Here is a 27,420-nt window from a genome sequence, read left to right on the forward strand (position 1 = left end):
ATCTCGCTCCTCAGAGGTCTAAAAAAGTCAAAAAAAAAAAAAAGTCAGCCACTGTCCTCTTCTGCTGAGATAACTAATAGCCTTTTCGTTTTTATTCATGTGCAATTAAAAATAATAATAATATATATATATATATTTTTTTTTTTTTTCACTTGAAAGTCAGGTATTTTTCTTTCCTGGGGCTAAGGTTGTGCTTGACTGATACATTGGTGGCTAAGAAAATTATTTCTAAATATATTTTATGCTGGAGAGGCTTAACGGGGTGACAAAGTTTTCGAAGGGGCTGTACCCAACCCCCCAACCAACCAGCTCCAGTGTAGAGCCGCCCCTGCTGATGTCAATCAGTCAAGACAGCTCTCGTTTCGGATCTCATTTGATTGGACGGTTTACTTTGCAAGCACTAAGTAACAGCTTTTTCCCAGAGTGTCTCACAAGTGACACGAGTGGGCCCATCGCGACGCGCAGCCGTGGCAGCGCACACTAGCAGCCTATTCATTATTCATGACTATTCATGTGCTTGCAGTCGCCCTGTTATGATACAGTCCTATCCGGAGTGGCCTCCACCTGATTTGCTCCGCGCCTCCGTCGGGCGGTGCGTGGCCCTGCGTCGGCCGCCTGCGCGCGCTCATAGGTCGGATCCAGAAGGCTCGGAGAGGAAGAGGAGGGGTGAGCAGACTGCAAGAAGGGGGAGAGGTCCAGCTGCAAAAAAAAAAGAAGAGGGGAGAGGGTGAGAAAAAAGAAAAAGAACCGTGACAATGGCAACATCAAGCATCTCCTAAACGGTCGGCGAAAAGGAGGCGGGCGGGGAGTTGGGACGCGCCGGGCCGCCTTGCGAGCGCCTCTTCCTGGAATACGAATCGCGGCGTAACATGGAGCGGCGCGGCGGAGGAGAGTCGCCGTGTCTCCATCACTGAGAGGCGCGTCCACCTGCTAAACGGAGGCCCGGGCTGTTGCTGCTGCTGCTGCTGGTTCTGGTTCTGCTACTGCTGCTACTGGCTGGTGGAGCAAGCGAAGCAGGCTGGCTGGCCGGGGCTGGTGGGTGGGGGACATGCAGGGGGGACGTGTTTGCATTTGGGAGGAAAGAAGACGCACCTTCTCACATTCCGCCCCAAGCTCTTGCGGAGGATCCGATTGCGACGCGCGGGGAAAGACGCAGTTTTTGGGGGGCGCAGACGCTCCGGAGGTAGGCAGTGAAACGTTCTGTTCTTTTATCAATATTGTCGCTATTAACGTGGGCGTGATGTGTTTTCTGAATTGGGGTGCTTGATTTAGACACCGATTTAAAGGCCATCCATGCTTGCTTTCCCCGCACCCCCCCCCCTCCCCATCAGACATTTTATTTTATTCCAAGGGAGCATGCGGTGTAGTAGCAGCCTCCTTGGGACAGCTGTTGTATCCGTTACCCATTTCCTGCAAAAAATAAATAAATTAATAATAATAATATTTTTTCCCCCTCTCACATTGAAAACAGGTGCAGATATGTTATGGGGAAAATGCACCTTTTTTTAAAATCCTTGTTTTTCATTTTAAATTTGCACCCCCTCCCCCTCCCCGCCCCCATCACTATATACTCCTTAAACGAACAAGACACAAATAGTCCCCAGTAATGAATGATTCATGAATGAGATATTGAACCCCCAATGTGGGTTAACACACCTTCCCGAGGAGAGGCCCCTCCCTCTCTACAAAGGATTCCAAACATAAATCCTCATTGTAATTCTTCTTCTTTTCACTGCCCCCCCCCCCCCCCTCCCACAGGTGCACCATTTGTGAATGCCTCCACTGTCGGCCCAGTAGCTTCGATGTTTACTGGGCGTCCCGTGCACGGTCGGCCATGCTGCAAAAAAAGCAATGTGGACAATGTGGCGTTGCTTTCCAAGGCGCTTTGGTTTTTAAAGAGACAGAAAGTGTTGTAGTTGTGAATGCGCCGCATTCTGGACAGGTACTGGGAGCGCCTTCCTGCTTTGAAGTTTTACAGCCAGTTGAATCCTTTTTGAGTGCAGGTGGTAGTGAAATGTTGATCGGTGCCCTTTGCGAGTCCTCCTCCCCGAATGTGAAGACAGCAGTGAAAACCAGATGGAAGGCCATGCATTGATTGAGTCAAAGAGAGCCTATAAGAGGGTTAAATTGAGTTGACACATTGATGTGGGTGTCATTATCATGTGTGACGGCACCGTGTGCGCCATTGGGCCCCGGGCTATGTGACGTGTGCTTGCAGGGAGGGGGGAATTGTTGCGGGGGGGCTGTTTGACGATCCTGGATGTGGAAAGGAGCTGAACCGAAATGCGTCACGACAATCCACGTGTTCTTTCTTATTGGTCACACGGATGTAAACAGGAAGAAGGTTTGGTGCAGGAGTAAGTGAAACAGTGGTAGTAAATGCATACGCTCTAAAAACAGTTGGGTCAAAAGTAACCCAATTATGGATTTTAAAATGGGCCGATCCACTTTATGGGTCAATTTGACTCAACTTTCTGGGTTGTTTTATACAAAATGACACAATTTTTTTGACCCAAATAAAGGATCCAACCAATATTTATGAGTTGTTTTGCGCTGAAACTTGGGTCCATTTTTGACCCATAGTTGGGTTATTTTTCACTCAACTGTTATTATAGTGTACTTTTAAAACTACTGGGTCAAATGTAACCCACACTCTTGGGTCAAAAATGGACCAATCCTCTACTTGGGTCGATTTGACCCAACTTTGAGTCAAGAAATGCGTCTTTCAGCGTAAAACGACTCGTAAATATTGGTCAGATTCTTTACTTGGGTCCAAAAATTTGGTCATTTTGTATAAACCAATCCATAAAGTAGTGTCAAATTGACCCATAATGTGGATCGGTCCATTTTTGATCCAAAACTAGGTTACTTTTGACCGAACTGTTTTTAGAATGCAAACTGGGTGAAATAGGTAACCCAGCGCTGGGTCCAAATGAGACAGAGCCATTGCTGGGTTATTTATGTCCAGCGAGGGTAAAAAGTTTACCAGTTGTCCATTTTTTGGAAGCCCATCTTAAAGATTTACGTAAAAATAACTTGCACTCAGTTGGGTCAAAAGTAACCCAATTATGGATCAAAAATGAACCAATCCACTTTATGGGTCAATTTGACCCAACTTTCTGGGTTGTTTTATACAAATTAAATGACCCAATTTTTTGACACAAATAGAGGATCTGATCTGGATCAGATTTATGAGTTGTTTTACACTAAAAGACCCATTTCTTGACAGGTCCATTTTTTACCCATAGCTGGGTTATTTTTGACCCAATTGTTTTTAGAGTGTGCTTTGTTGTACTAAAAGTGTTCCCATAAATGCCAGTAATTGATATTTTGAAGTTTTTCCAATTTAAATAACTGTTTTAGGCACCTTGGGTAAAACTAACCCAATCTGATCAAAATCCACAGCTACCCGGTGATATGGTTAGGAAAACAATGTCAATAATTGGCTAATTTGCTAATTATAATTAGCCAAATAGGGTGTGTGACGATAGAACCCAAATTTATACGTAAATCAGAACATGCCATAATCTTGTTACATATTTGTGATAACTAACCTACGGTAAGGTACTAGTTTGTAGTCATCTGTTTTTTATACCACTAATCCTCACGAGGGTCAATGGTGAGTTGACCCTAGACAGAATCGCAGGGCACACATAGGCAAATCATAATTCACATTCACACTTATGGAGAGTTTTGAGTCCTCAATTACAGCTGATATTAAAAGTCTACACACCCCTGTTGAAGTGCCAGGTTTCTGTAATGACACCAAGATACAGTAAATAATTTCCAAACGTTTTCTACCATGTGACCTTTAACACGTACAACTCATTCGTTTTTTTGACAAATAACAGAAATCATGCTGTTGCAGAAGTGTACACACCCATTTATGACTGAGATGTGTCACATTCAAGCTCATGTGAAATGAGAGTCTGTAAACAACGGCCACCATTTTAAGTACCTCTGATTTACCCCAAATACATTTTCAGATATTCTAATAGGCTTTAACTGACTTTTTTTTTTTCCTCTAACAAAAGCATGAAAGTTTTATCCGTGTTTTGTTTGATATTTAGCAGCCCCATGTCGTGTATTAAGAACAAGTACCCTTTTAACTCATTCACTCCCAGCAATTTCACTGAAGCAACTCCCTTTGCTCCCGGCTATTTCACTGTATTTTGACTGATTTTGCAAGGCCCACAGAATATTATATTCTATTGCTATGAAAACAAGGAACCTACTAAAAGAAAGATTTAGAGTCTCTTCTTCTATCATCAGGAAAAAAAACTATATTTGTATCTGTTTCCGTTTTGCAGCAATTAACATTAGATTATAGCTAAGTTTCATCATTATTCACAAATCTGTTCAAAGCACAGGCAAAAGGAGCTTGTTGCAACATGGCCCTGGTTGATCTCTTATACTCTGCTGCCACCTGCTGGCCGTTTTTGTAACAACTATAATTGCTTAAACTGTTCTCTTCAGTTCAGAGGCTGCATCAAAGCCTTCTGTATGCGCTAGCATAAAAAAACATATAAATACAAATGAGTTACATTGTAAAACCAATTGGCTACAATTTGAGCGGAACTGAGACGAGTCAAAGTCGGTACTATGCAGTGGAAAAGCAGCACTTTCATCTATTTACTCACTATCGTTCCAGGCATTATCACAGACTGCACCAAATAGGATTTGATTAAAATGGACCAAAATGGGGCAAGTGTGGCAGCTTTTGTAGCGAAAGTTGAATACTTGTCTTCTACCTTGCCCTGATTGTGACCTGTAGCCCACATTCGGGTTTTTAAGTGTGAATTGCTGTGAGAAATTTAGCCCAGTGACACAATTCAGCCCCATCTTTTCTGCCAGCAGCTTTGCCCGAAATGTGTTTTAAAACGCCGCTCGAGCGTTATGTTGCAGTCATAAAAGCAGCAGCTTGTGTACATAGTCTCTCTCTTATCTTCCCCGGGCTGATGTGTGCTCGCTCGCTCGTCCTGCTTTCCAGCCTTGGGGCTCATGCACGAGCTTCTGCTAGCACTAGTCGCTCCGCACAGAAGCGACTAAACCTCATCAACGCCGCCAGCCATTCTTCTCACGTGAGGTTCATGCCTCTTATTGATATTTTACACCTCGCACATCCTTATCAGCATAAATCAAGGAATGAGATGTTGTAACTCTGAAAGGACACGGGATGAATGACAAATAATCATTTTTTTCTTGCCCCGACGTCCCGCTGAGCTTTACGTCCACAGTCATTTATTTCCTATTCTCATATCTCTGTTCTAGAAGCAACTTGATCCCATCGGGGCGGTTTCGGTCAGTAACAATGTATGCAGAGTCCCGCCGCGTTTGGGTTGTGACATGCGGCGCTGAGGCCCAGCAGCTCTCGTCTTTCTCTGCGATGCGGGCTTTCTGTAATTAAAGGCAGAGGTAAGAGCAGGGGAGCGGGCCGGGCCCTGATTGCTTTTCATAGCCGCCAGCACATGGAGAGCTGCAGCGTGTCCTCGGGGGACTGAGGCGCTGTTGAGCTCTTTTTGGCTGTCAGCGTTAACACTCCCCCCCCACACACACACATACTGTACATCTCCAGTTGAGGAGATATGCTCGTGCTAATGGCGGGCCCCAAAACATACATCCCCGCGCATACACTTTTCAACTTGGAAAATATGTGTGCACGTATGTGGGACAGTGTAATGAATTGGAAAACAAAATGGGGCAACATTACAGAATAGGGTGGGACGATTTCCTTTGACGTAGAATGCAATTTTTTAACTGCAGAGGCTGCATTTTATTTATTTATTTATTTAATCTGATAAACCCCAAAAAAACGTTTCATTTATAAAAAAAAAATTCTTGTGAAAATTTGCCGACAACAATATTGTAGAAATTGTATAAATCAGTTTTAACTAGAGCTGTCAAGCGATTAATTTTTTTAAATCAAATTAATCACGATTAATCGCTTAATTAAAGAGGCTTTTTATTTTTTTTATTTTTTTTATGGAGAGCTCAGTATTGTTCATTCGGTAATTTTACCGATTTGACATGTCATCATCATTGCTCTCCAGAAAATTTTTAAAAAAAGGCTTTTTATCAAAAAAAAATTCAGAGCACGTTATGTTAATTTTTTCAACATTTAATGTTATGTTGGACAGACAGGACAATCTATGCTTTGTCATAGAGAGCTAAGATTCAAACCCGAACCCCAAAACTCTGTAACAGACCTGCTAAGCACCGTACATCCTGCATTTTTTTTTTTGTATACTGACTCAAGGCTCAGATTTTTTTATTCCCTTCAATTTACAGCTGTAGTGAAATGGATGAAATGTAATTCCCCCGGGGTTGTTCAGGTAACAGTTGCAGAAAACTTCAGCGGATTAACCGGCCGCAACAAAAAGGATGTAATAAAACGAATGAGAAGGATACACCAAACATTACAGACTCTTCCATCTCCGTTTCTCGCACTTGTGTGACGATTACAAATATTAGCAAGTGGGATGCGTGAGCCATTTCACATGATAAACATGGCAAACGGATTCGTTTGGCTGACTGAGTCACCCCCCCCCCCCCTTAGGTTCAAAAGGCAGTTAACTTTGCTGCTGGCCGTCTGTTTTAACCGTATAAACTTCTCTGAGCTTTTTGTGGTGTTTTGATTTTCATGTTGGTGTGTTTATAGGGTTCCATTTGTGTGTGTATGGCAATGGCTCACAATGACAAGGGATGTCTATCCATTTACAATATGTTGCTGTTCCATTGAATATTTGATTTGTTTGGAGATTCTCATTCATCCAGGACATGATTAGCCACAAAAATTTAATTTAGGCAACTTGATTGTTCTTATGGATAGATGCATGGATAGATAATATATAATGGATAGATGGATGGAATACATTTTGCTCTCTAGGAAGCTAGCTAGGCTGCTAGCTAACTTGTGCGATAGATTGATAGATAGATAGATAGATAGATATTTAGCTCGCTAGCTAGCTAGCTAGATAGGTATTTAGCTCGCTAGCTAGCGAGCTAGATAGGTATTTAGCTCGCTAGCTCACGAGCTATATAGGTATTTAGCTAGCTAGCTAGCTAGATATTTAGCTCACTAGATAGATAGGCAGATAGATAGATAGTAGTGTAATATTTATTTAACTTTAAATATAACAATAAAAAAATAGAAGAAAGTTTATATGTGAATATTCATTATTTGAAGGAATATCACTCTAGGAACTCTAATGCTAATTTTCTATTAGCTCATCAATAGGAATTTACATACACACACGCTATTCAGTACATTAATCATGTTGCTTCGATTTAAAGGCCAAAAGTATAAATCACAAACACATTTTGATGAATTCCCTGACCCTACTCTATGTAATTATCTGTTTTATGTATTGTACTTTATTAATCCCATTAGTAAAGTTATGGTGCAGAAATGAAAACCAACATAACACAAGAGAACAGATAAACAGAATTAATGAGACAAACTGTATTGTGGAGATGAAGGTTTAAAGTGTGACGAATACGCACACACCAAGGTGGTCCTCCCTCTTATACACAGAGGCCTTTTCAGGACATGATGTCAGAAAAAAGAGCGCAAAGAAAGTTGTGTGTCATCTTATTATTGATGAATTAGTTGTGCACGGCTAGCCCAAGTAATGCATTCGGATTTCTGCCATCGCCGCACAAAAGTCCAATTAATGCGGACTCTATTAAGCCACTTTCCGTGTTGCCTACTTGAGCTCGGCATGTGGGCTGGCGGCCACTGGGACCAGGCGCACGCAGGTTTGACGTTCATACCTCATTTCCTGCTTCCACATCAGACCCTCATATTGCAGATGGATAGATAATGCGAACCCCCTCCCACCCCAGCCCAACGTTGGGCAGGCACCCTCACGGGCCCCCTCGTATGTCAACTCCTGGGACAGCGAGACAGTGAGATGCGATCCTGGGAAATTTGAGAGGCGCAGGTTTTAATGCGGCGGACACAGGTGCGCCGACATGAATGGTGTGAAAGCATCATATTCACAACATGACTCGGGAGGGAGGAAGCTATGTGACGGAGCTGGATTTTAATTGGTTTCGCAGTATGCTCCCTTGTATTGTTCTCTTTGTAATGGCGCGCACAGTGGCAATAACAGCCCTGTTTTTTTCCCTCATATTATAACACTAATAGATTCATCGCCCCTTGTCTAATTTCAGCTTGTTTTTTTTTTTCTTTTTAAATTCCTCCTGTTGAACCCGGAGGTGTTATACGCCGGACATGTATACTGTAGGGATAGTGGAATAATAAGTCATCTTCATTAGCCTTATCTTTAATTTGGCGGCTGGAAAGGGAGGAGGGCGAGGGGTTGATGATGAGGAATCAGAGTGGCACGCACCAGGAGAGAGGAATAAATAGGAGCTGCAGAGGAATGGTGGGAAGATGAGAGGAAAGGATGGACCCAGAGTACAGAGGAATAGAAATAAAGGGTGGTGGGGGGAAGGGGTGGGGGGTGGGGGGGGGAGTCAGGAACAAACAAACTGTGGTGAGATAGACGGTAGTGTTTCTAATGGGAGAGAAGCTCCTTTGCACTTTCTCATTTTATTTCTTCTAAATGTTGTTTTGTCTGTTCGACCACTTAACAAGGCAGCGATGCCTCCGAAAAAGAAGCCGGCGTACGTAATTACCCGCATTTCAAGACAGCCTCGTTTGCTTTTCCAAACAATGTTGTGAATCTGCATGCAAAAAAAAAAAAAACAACCCAGACCGGATCATACGCCAGATGAACCTTTATTAATATTTATTGCGATGCAGCATTCAGTCAAAGATTTGCTGTAATTCGTTTAGCCGAGCTGCTGTTTTCATTTAGGCGAAACTGCAGCGCCACTTACGCCTGAAACAAACATTGCGGATAATTGATGTGAAAAGCTATTTCATCGTCCTTGATGTCAAAGAAAAGCATGACAAAAGTCTGTTGAGGGGATTCAAGAGCCCACCCGGCAGATACAGTCAGCCAATAACCAATAGCGCCTTTGCGTTGTGCGTTTCAGCAAACCACGCGAAGCAAGTCAAACGACGACTGTCCCGGAATATTTGAACAGCAAACTTGAACGCGTGAATTTTCCAAGATGGATTTGACCCGATCTGCTGGATGTTGCTGCTGATGGCACAACAGCATGACAACTATTCTACAAAGGCTAATAATTATAATCATTCCCAGCAAGTGGTCCTTGTCACAGAAGCGTGGCACAATGGAAATAATAATTAGGACTTCTCATTCCACATGCGTTCAGAATGAGAGTGTGATGTGTGGAGGATGTACAGCTGCGTGTTTGTTTGTTTATCTGCTTGGGTTTGCCACATTTGGTTCTGTTGGATTTGCTGAGCAGAACTGTCCGATTCCTGATTCTAAATATGCTTTTAATGTTTATCTTTTACAATTAATTAATTCTTTGAGCATGCTTGTAAAGCATTGGAAATGTCATTAATGTTTTCTAGCAACTCTAAAAACAATGGATACACTAGGAAGTTGGTATTCCATCATTATTTCCTACTGCGTGTGCTGTATTCAGCAGTATTACATATTATTTGCAAATGATTTTCCCGAGTTTATAAAAATCTTTGTCGAAAACACTGAATCTCAATTCTCAGACCGTTCAGTAAATAATTATTCATACATTTTCTGAGTTTATGAAAAAAAAAAAACTTGTTCGAAAAATAGTTCTTACTTTTGTGATCAAAAGCACTGATTTGAATCTCAATTAGGCTGTTTTGGCAATAGTTTTCAAATAAATAAAAATATATAGTAACTTTTGATCATTCCATATCAATTTCACACTTTATTTTACCATTTATTTTAAGTGTGAAATTTTTTTTATTACAGTATGTAAACCCCACTTATTTCTGATCAAACCACGCCCACTTCCAGTTCAGGCCACGCCTCCTCCAAATACAGATATAGGTAATTTAGATGGTTGAACAGATACGATTCAAATACAGATTCATCCTACTAGGAGCAGATCAAAACTCCTCAGTAGGCCACCGTAATGTAAATCTTTACAGAGGATAAATAATATGAGCATGTGAGTATTGTTATATTGTGTGTCTTTCAATATAATATATAAAGGGTGATAATGTAGCCCCGCTATTCGCGTGGAAAAGGGACCGGTCCTGCCAGCGAACAGCAAAAACTGACAGCTATTATAAATGCATAGGGGGGAAAAAGGTAAAAGTTTAAGTAATAAATTATGGAAGAAACAGATAAAAAAAAAATTAAAAATCTGGTATAATTTAAAAGATGAGAGCGCATCGGATCTAATTGACTCGAATCATATAGAATTATGTTTTATAGGAGCGGCATATCTTTGAAGGGAATACCGCATTTTTAGTGCTGACAAGTTCATTCAAGAAGATAGGGGTCAAAATCAAAAATCGTAAAATTTCAGTCAGACATTGTCAACAATAAAAAGGCTAATCAGTAGAAACAATAATAAATTGTCACCCTCCTAAAATAATTGCCTTAGTCATTTATTTATTTTTGCAATTTATTATTTTTTTCCCTAAATCATCTCCTTATGATGCAAAAGGTTACATTTTTTGTGTGTCCTGAAAAATCTGAAAAAATGACTTGGAGGAAATGACAAAAAAAGAAACTCATTGCATCATACCCTCTCGAACCGAGCCGCGCCATATCGGATTGAATCAAATCATTTACCCCTGAATCAAACCTAATCAAATCATTTCTCTTGAACCGTCATTGAATCGTATCGCACCCCATGCATCGAGATATGCATCAAATGATCCTTTATTGGAGAAATGCATCCACCTACTGTAGTAAATCCACCCATTTTCTTAACCGCTTATTCCAAAATAAATCAATTAAAACAACCTAGCCCATCGTGGCTTTAAGCTTTTTGCGCCGTACTGCATTAAACGGCAACTTTAACAAGTGGCTAATTGTAGTGTCAAAAAACAAGCAGGACCAGGATGTCGCAGCCTCTCCCTCGTTTATTTTGGGCTGGCCTCTTGACAGCAGCGCCGGGCGACGTATGGAGGCTCAGCCACGAGCAAATAGACGTTTCTCAGCTCACAATGTGTCAGTGCTCTTCCAAGTCACTTCCCCAAGTCATCATTCAGCTCCACTGTCACAATTCAGCCCACATACCTCAGTGCTGAGCCAGTAAAATGCTCTCCCGAGGGAGTCAAATATGCACCTCAGTGTAGCCGCAGCTGATAAAAGAGCTAATTCATCATTTAGTCACACAAAGCCTCAGAGATTCATTGTTAATACCTTGTATATCGCTATACTGAAAATCGAAGAACCGGCGACTCACAGCATTAGAAGTATGTTTTGGAAAAAAAAAAAAAGTCTGATTTGGCTTTGTTGCATAAAATTATTAGATATTTTTATGTTAGACATTTTCATGGTTTTATGTATCCCGTCTGACCAGAAAAAGATTCAACTCAAGCCTTTCTTTGTCTTATTTCGTCTGAGCTATTCTGAGATGATGAAATCACATTGGGTGGAAGGGGAAGTGCAATTTGTTTTTGACATCTAATGATGAAAATCACTCATTGTAGCCCTCTTAAAGACTAAATGAAACTGGTGGTGCAAAGCAATTTCTTCTCTTTTCACAACCCTGGTTGACTTCTTTGTTCGCAGACGGAATCTCTTACTTATTATGAAACCTTTTTTTTTTTTTTAAACCATTCACACATTTTTACAATATTCATAACTCATGTGTGTTAAAATGTGTAAAAAACAAAAACACTCAAAAAAATTGATTAATTCGTAAAATTACCACCACTGTGGTTTATTGATTTTGATCTTCATATAACTGGTTGTATTGGTTTTCTTCTCACGTGATATCTATCGACCCCTCACACGGCATTGTGCATGGCAACTGTGCCGTTACAAGCATTGTAACGGCACATTTGAGTAACGTTTGGGGTTTCCAAACAGTTTGAGGGAAGCAGTGCGCTCGGAGCGGATTTCCAAACGCACCCACGATGAGGGAACGGGGCTTTGGGGGTCACAAGATGTCTAATATAATCTAAGTTAGTTTTTATATTTAAAAAAAATCAAAAATCAAATAAATAATATACAATACATTCATTTTTTCGTCACAAATGAAAACCCCAGCGCACTAGAAGCATATTCAAGGTCTAGTTTTTTTTGTATTAAAAAATAAATAAAAAATTTGACTGGTCCGCCTAGTAAAAACAAAAAACAAAAACATTCCACTGGTAAGACTTAGAAGGAAGAAAAAATGCAAACAAAACAAAACAAAAAAGCTTTGATGAAATTTTGGTCACAAATTAAAACCCCAGCGCACGAGGAGCGTATTAATGGTCTAGTTATTTATTAAATTTTTTATTTAAAAAAATAAATAAAAATTGACTGGTCCGACTTAGAAGGAAGAAAAATTGCAAAAACAAATAGCAAGATAAATTTGCAATAGATGACATTTTTGTCACAAATGAAAACTCTAGGAGTGTATTCCTGGTCTAACTCTTTTTGTAAAAAAAAAAAAAAAATAAATAATAATAAAAAAAATATATATATATATATATATATATATATATATATATATATATATATATATATATATATAAATAACCGTGATTCTTTCCGATACCACGAGTTAGCCCGTATGACACTTTGCCTTACATCATTAGCGCAGATGCCAAAACCTATCCAAAACAAGAAAGTAAACAAAAAATACTCCTATGTCCTCAGATTACACAAGTTCATAAATAACAAGAGCAAGATGTTGCCTATAGGCCCTTGCCATCCTTTTTCAGCAGGTGTATCTTTGTTGCACTTCCAATCACTGCTTCAGGACAATGTTTCTGTTCTGCTTGACTAAATACTTTGTCTGCATCACAACAACAGCCATCTTCCTTTTATATTCAAATGATGCTTTGTATAAACTGCTGCTTTGAGATCTGTCTCAGAGGTGTGGATGCGTTGTGTTTCCGTCTCGCTCGTTCCCCCCACAAACCTGTGCTTTATTTGGGATTTGCTTATGGTTTATTTATGTAAGTAATCCCGCCGAGGGAAAATCTTTGACAGGGGAGAGCTTGCGTACTGTCTGCATGCATACTCTGCAGCCATATGATCCAATAGGTTTTAAAAAAAAGCCACTATCAAAGATGCATGTCGCTGCAGTGTTTGGGCTCCAGCGATGAAGCCTCTGGAGAGGCGGGCTAAGGTATCTCTTGTGCATTGTGCAATCTCGGGCCATCCGTTGCTGAGAGGGGCACCCTGTGCTGACTGTTGATTCCAGAAGCGCTGCTGTCCTCGGGGGTTCCGTGACCTGACACGGAATTAGCCGTAACAAACGCTATCTTCACAAACGCTTGCTAACCACTTACGCAGGCTGTATCACTCCAAACAGAATCGTCTGACAAGCATGGCCACACACGTTCATGTGGGAGTGAGCTCATCTTAATCTTGACAGTGGATAGTGGACTTCTTAGAATGATAACATAATGTGTAATAGATTGTACTAAATTAGCTAACACACACTACATTGACAGTATTGAGCCACATCTCATAAAGGGTGAATTTGTATTGAAACTGCTAGCAAGATTGGAATATAGCCTAATTTCTCTAGTCCCTCCCTCACGTTTTAGTTATGCCACTCACAAACATGGCCATTTTTAAAGGCATTCAATTATGAAAGTGCGCCGTTGTGATAAATAATCACCAAGAACACTGTCCAACTTTAACACAGCAGCACTAGCATTACTAAGTAAGCATTAGCACTGTAAACAGGCTAATGTTAGCCACCTCTGCTACATTGGTAGCACGACTTTTTTCGTAATGGAGTGTTTCTACGTATAACACAGCAGCACTAGCATTACTAAGCTAGCATTAGCACTGTAAACAAGCCGATGTTAGCCACTTCTGCTACATTGGTAGCACGACTTTTTCGTAATAGAGTGTTTCTATAACAGCAGCACTAGCATTACTAAGCAAGCATCAGCACTGTAAACAGGCCAATGTTAGCCACTTCTGCTACATTGGTAACATGACTTTTTTCGTAATGGAGTGTTTCTATAACACAGCAGCACTAGCATTAATAAGCTAGCATTAGCACTGTAAACAAGCCGATGTTAGCCACTTCTGCTACATTGGTAGCACGACTTTTTAGTAAGAGTATTATTACTATAACACTAAATTTATAAGTATAAAGTTTTATTTTTTTGAATGCACAATCTTGAGCTGTCCCTATCGAATATTTTGAGAATTTAGGAGTCTATCAATTGTATTCCATTGATTAACTCTTTCACTGCCACTGACGTTTAAAGACGTCAAGTAAAAACTTACGGAGGGCTGCCAATGACGTCAAAAGACGTCATCCAATTTTTTTTAATTTTTTTTTTTAAACGGGTGGGGGGAAGCCTTCCGCATCTGTGGTGAAAGTTTCAATTAGGTCTGTTGTGCCTAAGGACTATTTTTGGCCCCTAGAGGGCAGCGATGACTGTCTTTTGACAAGATCGGGTGGGCATCAGTAGAGGCGGAGCTAGAGCGTCGAGCAGGAGATCAGAATGGAAAACAAAGGAAAAATGGTGACCTGTTGCGAGGAGCTCACGCCCGAGCCGTTTTTTTCAAAGACCAAAAGCATCGACCAACGCTAAAAGAGCACATTGATGACGACGATGATCATCATCGATGATGATGATGGTGAATCCGAGCTTGACGGCGAAATTGGAACCGCTGACGCGGCGACTATGACGGCGTCATAAACGCGCAGCACAACCGAGCACGCACAGGCGGACGTTCAATCGGACGACGAAGAGTGCCCCGAGTCCAATGCATATTCATGGGAGGAGTGTGTTCAGTCTGCTACTTGCTATTTATTCCCCGGAAAAAAAGGCGGTCAAGAAAGTGTAACGTTTGCACGCGAAACGGACAAAGTGAAAGTAAACTGTTGTGCGAGTCCAGCGGCGTCTCCTTGCACGCAGGAGAGCGTTACAAAACGAAAAACTGTATTTGATACATCCACATAATTGTAAGTAGTACCACAGTTGCACACATTTGTAAATAGTTTGCGAAATTGTTTTGTCAAATTGTTTTGTCAAATTGTTACACTGTTGAATGGAAATAAACGTATTTTGCAATCAAAAAACACTTTTTCATTGTTGGTGAAAGCGTTTTACAGAAGTAAAGCACTATTTAGGTGTTTGTGGCATCATTCATGGACAAAAAGAAGTGTACAATTCACTAGAGTGCATGAAATAACATCGTTTCACAAAAAGCTCTTTTTCTCCGTTTTTTGTTTCAAAAGAGAGAATTTCGGTGAAAGTAACCATTTTCTATTGTTGATTACTGAAGACCGGAATAAGGTAGAAACAAACTTTTTTTTCTGATGAAAGATCAGAGTGCAATCTTTCATTTGGTTTTCTGTGGACCTTGAAAGATCAGTCAAAATGCTTAAATCAGCTGGCACTGGGAACAACCCGTTTCTGAAAACGTCTGGCAGTGAAAGAGTTAATCAAATAATCTAATAACAATTTTATTTTGCTTTAAAGAGTATTACAAAATAATTTCTCCCAATTAATGTTTATTAACCAATTGTTGTTGTTTATTTGGTATTGTAAAAAAAAAAGAAAAAAAGTCAAATTTAAGCAATATGACAGGAGAGGATTGATGTATTGAACAAACTGGTTCGGTTATTTTTCCTTGAAAATGCATGAAACGGGCACAAGATGAGAGCCAATACTGATGTCAGCTGCCATCACGAGTATTAATAACTTTTCCCTTAAATTCTTCTTCATCTTACCAAGTCAGTCAGTCAATTCGTGGAACAGTTCGGAGAGGAGGAACTTTAGAGCTCAAAAACTGTAGGGAAGAATTTAGAGTCACGTCTAAAGAATTGAGGGCATTTTGGAAAGAGTATGTTTTACATTGTCCTTGTGTCTATCGGTAAATTGAGCTTTGTGCTTTTTGGGAAAACAGAAGTACTATAAAAAAGAAGCACTTGACACTGGAATAGTTTTCAATTACCACTGGATGATTCTTTTCACTTACTGAAGGCAAAAGTAGAACAAGACCCACGAAGAAGCATCAATGAAGGCCTGGCAGAGCATCTCCAGGGAAGACATTTGGTGACTTCAGACACTCACTGACTGATTCCACATTGTTTCACTATTACTTCCTCTGGGAGTCGGGCATCATCATAGTTTTTCCTAAAATCTGTTTTTCCTGAGAGAGGAAAAAGTATAGAAAGGATCCTTGGACTCATCTCTGTGGATTTAAGCAAACGTGAATCTCAAGTTTGTGTGGTACAATGTATTTAAAACCAGGCTAAGAATTAATTCCATTCTTCTCCGAAGCCAGATGGGCTTTCCATATCCGCTGAGATGAGTCGCTGTGCCCTCCTGAGACTTCCCATCACAAATCAATTACCTTCCTACCTCCCTCGCCTCTCCCACTCTCTCCAAGTGCTCTCCTCGTATTCTTCATTAGAAGCCCACCACTTCACCTAGAGCTCACTTTGAACATCTCAACCAGAACTCCGTGTGTTTTAAGTGTCCGTGCCACCTTGGAGTACCTCCGTGTGATTTATTAATGTGTTTTAGCCACATGTGCGGATCACACTGTTCCCAGTCAGTCTCTGATATAAATAGGAGGCGGGTCCTGGGTTTGATCGAGACCTTTTAGGCTGTGAAATCTGCCTGCGATGCCAAGGTGCAGCGGCTTCGTCCTCGGGGAGTGATTATGTTATGTTCTCCCCTTGCGAGTTCTATCTCCCAAACAAACATGTCGCTAAGTGAAGGGCTTGACGGCGGCGTCCTATTTTTGTCGTCGGCAGGTAGGCGGATGAGTTGAACTTCTCTGCGCGGCAAATTCTTAGTCTAATTAGAACGCCTAATTATGTCTTTGTGCTGGAAATTTCTCAAATTAGTGTGATCGCGCAGAAATGCGAGCACGCTCATTACAGTTTGTCATTGTGGCGCTTAGCGAGTGTCAGCGGGCCTCGTTCGCCGACCGCATGCCCGATATCAAACGCACTATTCTCGGAACGGGAACGAGAACCTCACGGAGAATGTTACCTGTGAGAGACTTGACACCCCCCATGGCGGACCGTGGTAAGGTCCCCTTTGATTTTCCCTCTTTGCGTGGCGGCCTGTAAGAGTGTCACCGCATCAGGGGTGTTTGGTGTCTTTTTGATTTGTCTTCCTTCCTCACTTTTCTTTGTGGCTCAGAGCATGGACAAGACCACCCCCCCCCAAAAAAAAAATCTACCTCTCTTCCTCCCTTGTTCATTTCCTCCCATCCCTTTTCCTCCCCCCACTCCCAGTCCTGTGTAATTGGTATTCCGAGTGGCAGCTGGGATCCATACAAACGCAGCAGACAGAGGGAGCAAGCAAGCAGGGAGGAATGTGTGTGTGTGTGTGTGTGTGTGTGTGTGTGTGTGTGTGTGTGTGTGAGAGAGAGAGAGAGAGCGAGAGAGAGACAGACATGGAGGCAGGGAGGGAAAAAGAGAAAGCAAGCAAGTCAATACGCTGCTTCATTAGGACACTGAGTCACAGTGGTCGTTGCCTCGTTTGTTTGTGTTTGTCCAATACTTTGTCCAAAGCAGGGCCTGACAGACCCGGTTCGCCCGCAGCGGCAAACCAACAGCGACACGCCCTCTGGCAGACATTTTTCGTGCCTCTTTTGACCTTTTTCCGACCACTCGGCTTAGCGCTGCTCACGTTTCGATACGTTTTCGGGATGTAAACAACTGAAGGTCACTCGTTGGTCGAGCAGTTTTGTCATTGTAAAATTCAATGGCAGGCCATGAGTTGGTACCTGAGCTTTCAGTGTGGACTTAATTAGAGCGGAACACGGCATTGTACAGTGGTTCTTAACCTTGTTGGAGGTACTATACATGAATTCATAAAAGCGCCGTGTTCTTTTTTTCGCCATCTGTTGCTTTGGTTTTGCTCGATAGCTAGTTGTGCTGGACTAGTAGAATTGCTCAACTTGACATTGCAAATCATGCAAGGTAGGACGCTGACTTCCATCACTCAACTCAACTCTATATGTAGAGTTTTCTTATAGGGAAAGCCCCCCCCCCCCCCCCAAAAAAATAATTTTTTTTGACATGTTCTATGCAGCCCCACTAGTAAATAGTTAGTGGAATATGAGTTAAGCAGCACAATCCGGCAGTTTTTATCAGAAGGCGGCCATTTTGCCACTTGCTGTCAAGTGAAACTGACATCAGAGTTGGTCAGGTCTCCGGTAACAGCCAATCACAGCTCAGCTTCAGAAAACAGATGAGCTGTGATTGGTCGTTGCCTGAGCCCAGCGCAACTGTGATGTCATCTTCAGTTGACTGCAAGTGGCAAAATGGCCCCCTGAGATGGATAAAAACGGCTGGAATTTGCTTCATAACTCATGTCTCAGCAAATCAGAATGTCCTGTTTAGACTAGTGAGTTGACTTCCCCTTTAACTCATTCACCCCCTGCCATTTTCACAGAAGGAACCTCCTTCGCTCCCGGCTGGATTTTGACTGATTTTGCAACGCCCACAGAATATTCTGTTCTATCGCTATAAAAACATGGAACCTACCAAAAGAAAGATTAAAGTCTCTTGTTTCATCAGGAAAAAAAAAGTATATTTCTATCTGTTTGCAGCAATTAGCATTAGAATATAGCAAGGTTTCATCATAATTCCCAAATCTATTTAGAATTGTGAGTAGTTAAGCTTGTTTTCAACATGGCCCTAGTTGATCTCTTTTACTCCGCTGCCACCTGCTGGCCGCTTGTGTAATAACTACCATTTCTTCAGACGTTCATTGCAGTTGAGATGCTGCATCAAACGCTCTAGCATAAAAAAACATAAAAAAAAAAAAGTCTAAATACGTCTTTGAGACACTTAAAACATTTAAAATAGAACTTATTTATATATTTTTTGGGAACAAATGGGTTAAGATAGAACCCAAAAACAGCAGAGGCCCGATAATCTAACCCTGTGGAACACCATATATTATATTATACATGGGAATTAATATTGCACATATTCTTCTTCTTTTTCTTTTTTGCTCAATATAGAATAACGTGATTACAAGAATAAAGAAATCCCACGACGTACCATCACAACAGTCACAAATCAACTACTGAGCAACGTAGCGTGATAACCTGCAGACAATGATGGCCAATTTATCATGAATCATGTAAGTCAGGTGTGTGTCTTGACCTCCGCCGAACTCCTCAGACTGACTCACCGAACCCCCGGGGTTCGATCGAACCCAGGTTGAGAACCACTGCCGTGTGGTTGCTAATGTTAAAATTCCACTTGAACATTGTTTTATTAGGGCGACACAGTAAAACAGATTCTAGCTCTATTATTTCTTAATGGAAACAATTTTTTTTTTTTTTAAATCTGAGCATGTATTTTAGCAAAGCTTCCCTGAATTGGTTGTGGCTTTTTTTGTAGTCCGGTGACCTGAGTGGTTATAAAATATATAGACAATGTGTTGTCCAGGTAGACAGTGAAACAGCGGGTCAGGTTAAAGGAGAGAAGCTAACTCTCTGTTTTCAAATGAAACTTCCATTAGACAAAAATAGGAGGCTGCACTTAATGAAAACACTAAAGTTCCAGGAAGAAAGCAAGGCGGAGGAGTGTTGTGCGGTCCTGGCGAGCTGAGAGCACAGCACTTGGCAGGATATTGAAAGCGTAAGAGAGAAGCAGGTTAAGAGAGGGTTGAAATGACCCGTTCCTCTCTTGAAGGCCTGTTTACTTGATTTTCTTGTCGTATGGCATCGACTGTCTGGTCCGGAGTGCCGGCTCCCGAGGTCCTTCGTGGTGCACGGTGACCTCTCATTACCATTGCTTGCGAGAGCGTGAAAAGGAGATCGGCGCAAAGGGCAGTTGGGGAGATGCGCCTAACCTTTGAAACCATCTGAATATGTCAACCATACAAATAACTCATTAACCTTATCCATTTAAATGAAAGGCTCCTACTTTTATCCCACACCCCTTTCCTCTCTCTTCTATTAGATTTATTTAATTGGCCAAAGCTCATGATGAAAATGGCGAGTCCCTTTGGAATGGGGGCATTCACGAGCGCAATGGGGATTGGCCCCCTCTGGCCAGGACATTTAACCATGCCGGCCTGTTTAGGAAAGGAATTGTAGACCGGGGAAGTGCTATGTGTGTGAGGGTGTTGTTTAGGAAGTGGCCTACAGCCCTGTTCAAGAAGCACAGGAGGGTATTGATTGGAGGAGCTCAATAGTTGGGCTCTTTTAATCACCTCACTCAGAGGCTGCATTGTCCCAAAGGCCTGGAGAATAAGCGCGCCTAATAACCCCGTGCATATATGCACACAGCCACCGGCTCCCAGGCCTGTGTGTGTGTGTGTGTGTGTGTGTACCGCGCTCAGGCCCACACCGCCACTAATCAATAGGGCTGATTACCAACAGGGAGCTCGACTCGCCTTTGTTCGCTTCGGAAAAGCCGTCTACTGCATCCGCACATTCCTTTAAGAAACATCTCGTTAATACCCCACAGATGTTTGCAAATGACAATCATTTTAATATGCATTCTTTCATTTTCGGACCACTGAGTAGAATTAGGCACAACATGCTAGATTTTGCGCAATTATGCTAGGTTATATCAGGGAGCGCCGTATGTGTCGCTAGCTTTTTTGCACCGTGCTACGACACAGGGTTTGCTTCGAGTGGAGGACGGAATCCTTTGATGGATGAAAAAAAAAAAAAGTTTTAAAATCACTAGTCAATCTGGTGACCAGTGATTGTGTTATTACGTTGGCTAATGCTAAATGCTATCTTGGCTGACAGTTCAACAACTGTAAACAAACTGTGAACTCACCATTTTCGAACCTTTTTTTTTTTTGTCCCGGCAGCTATTGGACGCTGGCTGTGCTGTTTTACCTCACTGCGGTCCGGTCCAACATCGTAATATTTGAAATATGCCACTAGAAAAGGTTAGTTTGGGTTGGGTCTAATCAGCAATTGTAGCATTAGGCTAGTAGGACTACGTTTCCTATGATTCTTGGACACGGAAACAGGAAGTAGTTCTAGTTTTCGTATGAATGAAAACATAGACGCCTGCTAGCGAATAAAATGTGTATGAGGATGAGAACCAAACATTATGAAAGTGAATTTTAATAAAAAAATGACAAAACTGAAAAGCCGACATACGTAAGGCGTTCCGGATTAAAAGGCGCAATGTAGATTTTTCGCTTTATAGTTAGAAAAATACAATACTAGTCAATTTTTGTAATGCAGTATTGAATATGTAAAGATGACGTGTCAAAATTTTTAAAAGACTATAAGACATGCGAGATATGCATGAAGAATATTCTCTTCTGTTGTTACATTTTGAAAATGTTTCATAGCACCAATCTTATCTTTTGTTTTATTGTAAAGGGTCATGGGAACTTTTTGTCTATATTAGTTATTTAGCCTGGTTCTAAATCATCGTGGGCCTAACTGTACTCAGGGCACTAAACAATGACTTCATTAGTGTGTCCAGTGACTGCACGAACAATAACTGAAAAACTGACTAATGACATAATAGTCCGACCATGCTGGAAGGCAGCACTTGTTTATGCTGATCAAGAGTGTTTTACTAAAATCTGTCATTTTGGCCATTTGTTTACATGACAACAGAGACAAAAAATACAAACATTTGAATAACAAATATTTAGGACGGTAATTTGGGAAAAATAACAGTGTTATTTCATTTTCATAACATAAATGGTGGAACAAATATAACTTTGGTTAAGACATATCGGGCTATATTTTTGTGACCAGCGTAAATCCGGCGCAGCGTGTGGCATAAATCTGCTTGAAGGTGGTTGAAGCTGCAGCTCATTCTGAATGCTGGAGCTCGGGTTCAGACCAGAACAGTCCTAAAGACTTTACACTGCCTCCCAATGAGCCATAGTACAGATTTAATAAATCACTGAATGGCTTAGGTCTCGAATACATTAAAGAAATGCTGATGTAATATTCTGTAAACCCAGTAAAGCTCTGAGGTCAGCAGACTTGGGTCAATTTATGGAGACCAGAGTTCAAAGCAAACATGGCGCATTAGCATTTAGCTGTAATGCTGGAGTATTTTTCAGGGTCAATATATATATTTTTATTTTTGCTTAAATAAAATACTTCAATTAGTCATTAGCTATATGTTCACTTCTGTCACATTCTGTCTGTTAGCGAGAGCCACTACATCGTGATAACTTACATTGATGTTTCTGCATTTGGCAATTTATTATTATATTATATTATATTATTAGTATGGGGCAGCACGGTGGCTGACTGGTTAGCACGTCCGCCTCCCAGTGCAGAGGACGTGAGATCGAGTCCGGGCTTCGGCCTTCCTGGGTGGAGTTTGCATGTTCTCCCCGTGCTTGCGTGGGTTTTCACCGGGTACTCCGGTTTCCTCCCACATTCCAAAAACATGCATGGCAGGTTAATTGAACACTCCAAATTGTCCCTAGGTGTGAATGTGAGTGTGGTTGTTCGTCTCTGTGTGCCCTGCGATTGGCTGGCAACCAGTTCAGGGTGTACCCCGCCTACTGCCCGAAGCCAGCTGGGATAGGCTCCAGCACCCCCGCGACCCTAGTGAGGAAAAGCGGCCAAGAAAATGGATGGATGGATGGATGGATGGATTATTAGTATGGGATTTTTTTTAATGGGCTTTAGGTGAACTGATGAATACACACACACTCGCACGCATGCACGCACACACACACAAAAAAATATATATATATATATATGTGTGTATATGTATATATATTTAAAAATAATATTAATAATTAAAAAAAAACAACATTTATTTAAAAAAATTAATTTATTAGTTTTTTTAAAAAAAGGAGAGCAATGATGATGTCAAATCGAATGAACAATACTGAGCTCTCCTGGGAGAATAAAAAAAATAAAAAAAAATAAAAAGCTATATGTTCACTTAAGGACAGAGTGTGAATAAAATTTCCACCTCTTGTTCCAAAGTCTTGGTCATTTTAAATCTAAATCCCGGCCAAATGCTTTTTGTCGTTTTCTAAAAGTGGACATGTCTTGAGAACAGGACGTCTGTTCACTGCAATTCATGCTTTTATATGAAACAGATTTGTCCTGTGCCATTTGCTCTTATGTGGAACATATTTGTCCTGTATCATTAAACAAACTGCTTGTTCTTGTTATGTATACAAATAAAGCTTTGCACATGAGGGTACTAAAAATGTCATTTGTGCCACTCTGTTTTGCTGCTCTGCCCGCCATCTTTCCTCCGCAGTGCTTGCCTCTCAGCCTTATTGGCTGTCATATCTCTTTATACTGTTTGGAAATGCTGTACATTCTGTTACAGACTTGTGACTGATAGCCTGCCAATTTTAGCTGTGGCACATCAGAGAGGCTAACATCCCCCCCCCACCCCCAACCCCATCCTCAGTGCAGAGCACAGAGAGAGTCGCATTAAAGCTGTGACAGTGTGCTCCTTTCACCGCTCTCCCTGATTCCACGCTGCCTGATTAAGTGTTTCTCACCACTACTTGCTGTTTAGTTATAATTGGAAAAGGCCACTAAAACATGGCCGCCTCAGCTGCAATGTACAAGATGCTCTTGTTGCAGGTAAACAATACCCCCAACCCACCCACCGCCCACGGCGGTTGGCGTATTGTGGATGTGAACTCACATGAGTAATAGACAAGCGTTATTATTATTGTCGTCTCTTATCACGGACTCGAAGGCCAGTTATGGTTTCATCTATAAGTCCCCGAGCGACGTTACAAAAACTAATAACAATGGCTTTAAAGAGGAAAAAAAAAAAAACATTCCACTGGAAGGCGGTGAATCAGCAACTTGCTTTAGTAAATATTGAGATTGTGGACCCTCCTTTCTCTGTTTTTTCTTCTTTTTTTTTCTCCCTCATCCGCTACAACCCTCCAGTCATTTCCTTTTGAAGCCAAGGAAAAGTATCACGACAGGAACATCATTTGCTGTTTTCAGAACAAAGGCAAATCTTTACAGTGGCAGTAATGCCAACGCATTTTGTGTTGCGGAAGAATAGTTGCTTCATCTCTCTCCCTCGTTTTGAAAAGCATCGACAAAAGATCTTAGCTAACTATATCATCTGGCTATGAAGTGAGATGGATTCCATTTTAAGACTTGTTAAGGATGCTTTACATTACAAAACTGTCATTCGTGTTCAGTCACCTGTACGTTATTTTCAACTCGTTGCTATTTTATCATGGTAATGTTCTAAGGGAGGCCAGGCATCTTAATGGAAACAATTGTCGGGCTAAAACACATTTTAAAAGGCGCTATGTGCAATCCATTATGGTGCTGTATTGACGGAACATTCCTCATGCCTCCGACAGGCTCCTGTGCTCAATTATCGAGCAGTTATCAATGATCTTACTCGCCGAGCTTTTGTCTCAGCTCGGGAGACCGGAGATGGAATGCAGATGACATTTATTGTGCCGCCGGAAAGATGAACTTAAATTGTCCCCTGAATGTGTACAACTCTGCTTAACACATAATGTTCGATCTCATGGAATGGTTGACTTATTTTAGTCTCAAATCTTCGTAATGGAGTATCACTAAATAACTCCGAGAGCTACTCGACATCCAATAAACTAAAAAAATCACTTCGGAGGAATACGTTTCTCACCTCGAAAAAAAAAAGTCTCATTCAAACACGCATCAAACTCACGATGTACTTGTATCACACACAAAAAATCTGCCTTTACAAATTATTGATTAATTTATCAAAACAAAACTATTTTTTTTATGGAAATAACAACAGTAGATAACAAGATAGCTAGCGAAATACGATAGCTAGCAACATAGCTAGCTAAATACGATAGCTAGCAACATAGCTTGCTAAATATGATAGATAGACAGCAAGATAGCTAGCTAGCTAGCTAGCTAGCTAGGTAGATAGATAGATAGATAGATAGATAGATAGATAGATAGGTAGTCATCCTACGAGGATGACAATGTGTGACATCAACAATGCAGATTGGGCTGAAAATTTATTTGTTTGGGTTCTGGTTCTGGTTCTGGTTTGGACAGCTTTGTGGTGTACTGAATTTGAAGTAAATTGAATGAAACGTTAAATGTAAAAAACAAACAAACAGGGTATCCGCTGTTAAAAAAAACAAATATAAGATTTGTTTACCGCTATTGTTGTGGCTTCTATCATTCTGAAGCGTGTTTCAATATGGCCACATTATCAGTTTAAGATTAAAATGAGCTAGCGTTGGCTCGAGGCAAGAGAGTGTAAAAATATTACCAACAGCTTTCAGTATAATACAATGCACTTATTCACTACTGCAAAGCACAACCTTAATCCAGCAATCCATTTTCTATACTTCTCCTCCATATTAGGGTCGCAGGTGAGCTGGAGTCTATCTCAGCTAAGATGCATGTTATTTTAGAACACGCTAAGAAGCTGGAATACGTGGAGAAAACCCACACACGCACATGGAAAACATGCAAATGCCACACGGCAAGGCTGGAGCCTGGATTTGAACCCCCAACCCCCCTCGCAACTATAATAATAAACGTATTGTTGGATAAATACCTCTTGTGAAAAGTGAGCATTATTATGTTTGTAAATCCAGACGTGTTGTTACCATGCTCATTAGATTGTGCTGGTGTACCTAATGTTATGACCATTGAGAGTATATGGACATATTATGCACTAATGAGCATTTATTAGGGGACAAAAATTGTATCCAGAATGCTGTTGTTTATGAGGGACATTTTGAATTTAATGGTGAATTGCTGAATTGTTGTGACTGCATTCATTTGCTAACTTTAGGATAGTGCGGACAAACTCTTAATGAGGTTTTGTGCTATTTATTTCCGTCTGGAAACTGGATGTCATTCAGTTTTCTTCCACTAACCGAAGAATTATCAGACGAATATTTTCCCCAGTTGATCAGTTACTATATCATTTCTGAATTCCTGAGACGTGTTCGGGATAACAAACGCATTTGAACACAGTTTCTCACAACTGTGTGGCAGAAATGCTAAGCATGAACTCACCGTGCTACCCTAATGAGATTCTAGTTATTGTATAAAAAATTACTAACAATATCTATTTATTTTATGATGAATGTTGGGTTGATCTAACAACCCAACATTTTTTATTGCGTAAGAGGTGTTTTGGGTGAAAAGCGATGAGATGGTAATCGATAACTTGTTAAGGAGTCTCTGGATCGTGAGCTGATTAATTTGCGTACTGAAGCAAGTGAGGCAAATTGGAGTGTACTACTTGGCCGCAGCCAAACGATGCATTATTGATTCGTTTCAACTAGTTTGCCGTCTTAAGAAGACAACGAGACGTCAGCTTCAGACTAGAGATTCATAAACAAATATTGAGTTTTCCAGGGCTAATTATAGTCCACTTTATTGTGACAGCATGGCTTGTCATGTCTGGTCGGTGCTGGATTTCACTTTCCTTTCTTTTCTTTGATCCTTCCTCGGGTCTCCTGACAACCTCGCGACTCGAGCTGGATTCTGAAGTATTCGGTTTAGGTGAACGTTATGGGGATTTTTAATAGGTTTTAGGCGAACTAATTAATACACACTCACACGCACGCACACACGCACACACACACGTACATACACACATACAAAATAAAAATTATTATTATTATTTTTTTTTAGAGAGAGCAATGATGATGACATGTCAAATCGGTAAAATTACCGAATGAACAATACTGAGCTCTCCAGAAAATAAAAAAAAATAAAAAAAATGTATAAAATGGCCTGTACAGAACAGCCAAGGCGTCACATTTGCATAGCGACCCGCGTCATGTGCGAATGTGGCATATTTTCTGTCAACTCTGTGTAAAAAGAAGATCCTGTAGAAGAGCGATCATTATATTTTCAACTATGTGATGCGGACTCGCCTCCAAATTAAGTCGCCTTCAAACGCTGGCGTCAAGAATGACAAACACAACGATTCGATTTGTGACGTGATTTCATAAACAACCGAGCTCAATATGCAGACATTTGTTCAGTGGACACAGCCCAGTAGTCTGCTCTCGCATGCTGTCAGTCAGTGTGGGGTGCTCAGACAATTATTCAACAAAAAAACAATTTAGCGTCACGTTACTTGAAGGCTCCAGTTTGTTGTCGGATCTCCATAGAGACACGAATGATGATGTTTTCCCATTATTTTATAGCTGCTGGATGTAGAGGTTTTGATTATTATCATAAAACAAAGCGTCTTCGCAATAATTCCCATCGTTTGCGTTTCCATACGTCAAGCGGGTGAATTCTCACGAGGAGCGGTTGTACAAAGGGGCGGGTTTAGGGAGGATGATGGTGGAGGTGCAGATGTTACCAGGCCATTTAATGGCCCGCTTTCAGTTGTCATCTTGAGCAAAAGATGTAATCCTTACTGTAGCTCCTAATTGGTCCAGTATTCACACCCAAGTCACAGAGGCCATCTCGCAGCCAAATTAATCACATGGCACGGGTA

At 41.1% G+C, this 27,420-nt stretch overlaps 1 protein-coding gene across 4 annotated transcripts in view; it reads left to right on the forward strand.

Annotated features, from left to right (window-relative positions):
- Nucleotides 1–556: 556 nt before the first annotated feature.
- nexmifb (neurite extension and migration factor b) overlaps nucleotides 557–27,420 on the forward strand; it is an 83,695-nt gene continuing 56,831 nt past the window's right edge. Inside the window, exon 1 of one of the 4 annotated variants that reach the window (XM_077577262.1) lies at nucleotides 557–1,183. The gene's annotated coding sequence lies outside the window, so the exon portion shown is untranslated. Of the gene's footprint in view, nucleotides 1,184–5,259; nucleotides 5,416–19,119; nucleotides 19,139–27,420 lie in introns of those variants that run through there. The other 3 variants (XM_077577259.1, XM_077577260.1, XM_077577261.1) reach the window with 3 other exon arrangements.

This window comes from Vanacampus margaritifer, chromosome 10 (assembly GCF_051991255.1).
Source record: "Vanacampus margaritifer isolate UIUO_Vmar chromosome 10, RoL_Vmar_1.0, whole genome shotgun sequence".
NCBI lineage: Eukaryota > Metazoa > Chordata > Actinopteri > Syngnathiformes > Syngnathidae > Vanacampus > Vanacampus margaritifer.